This window comes from Canis lupus, chromosome 11 (assembly GCF_048164855.1).
Source record: "Canis lupus baileyi chromosome 11, mCanLup2.hap1, whole genome shotgun sequence".
NCBI lineage: Eukaryota > Metazoa > Chordata > Mammalia > Carnivora > Canidae > Canis > Canis lupus.
The window spans coordinates 28316991-28318100 of record NC_132848.1 but is presented as its reverse complement, the minus strand read 5'-3'; positions in this window follow the sequence as shown (position 1 = coordinate 28318100).

Below are 1110 nucleotides of genomic sequence, written 5' to 3'. Positions count from 1 at the left end.
CCAGGTGATTGCGGCGTGTTGCAATGTTTTTGTTCATGCGTGTGGCTTGGGGTGGCCCATTCCCTCTCTCCCCTGATCTGTCACATGCTTTATTTGTTCATTATTGTTCAATACAAGTAAAATCACTACAGTTGAAGCCACTGGGATCCCCCCCCCACCTTTAAGTGTGTGCACACAGGCATACAGATGTACACACATACCCTGTCACCATTCACTATCCCAGTCCTTCTCTCAATCCCCAGAGGCACCCAAGCCACCATCCAGACGTATGCATATGTTTGCAGGACACTTTTTTTTTTTAAGATTTTTTTTTTTTTTATTCATGAGAGACAGAGACACAGGCAGAGAGAGACACAGATCCCTCGCAAGGAGCCCAAAGCGGGCCTTCATCCCAGGACGGGGATCACGCCGAGCGGAAGGCAGATGCTCAACAGCGAGCCACCCAGGCGTCCCTGCAGGACACTATTTACAGGTAGTGGCCCTAAACTGGCACAATGTTTATCCAGACACTGCACTGAGCCCTAGGAGTCAGCATTGAGTAAGGTAGACAGCCCTTGTCCTCACAGACATGATTTTCCAGCAGCCGCGTGGACATTAAACCAACATGCAAACAAAAACATCAGTTGCGAAAAGTGCTGAGAACGTCAGAAGGTGCCGTTTTGACCTGGGCTCAGATACAGACCCTCTGAGCAGGTGGCCCTTCACCTGAGCTCTCTCCAATGAGCAGGTGTTCAGTGGCACGGGCCTGGGCTGTGGAGCCATCCGAAGAGAGGAGCTGAAATGCGGGGGTGTCTGGCCCGGGAAGACCTTGTGGAAGGCGGGAGGCAGGAGAGGAGGGGGGACAGGCCACGGGGACTCAGGGCTCTGCCACGCAGGGCCTCGAGGCTGCCGTAGGAGGTGTGGTTCCGACCCAGCGATGTGGAACCCACTGGAGGGCACATGACCTCCTGGTGTGTGTTTGAAAAAGACCCACTCCTGGGGTCAGATGGCAACCAAGAAGCTGCTGCCCGTTGTTCAGACAGGAAGGTCCCATGGGCACAGGGAGAACGGAGGGAATCTAGATGTGTTTAAGGCAAGAGCAGATGGGTAAGCGACGGCTTGAGTAAGGAG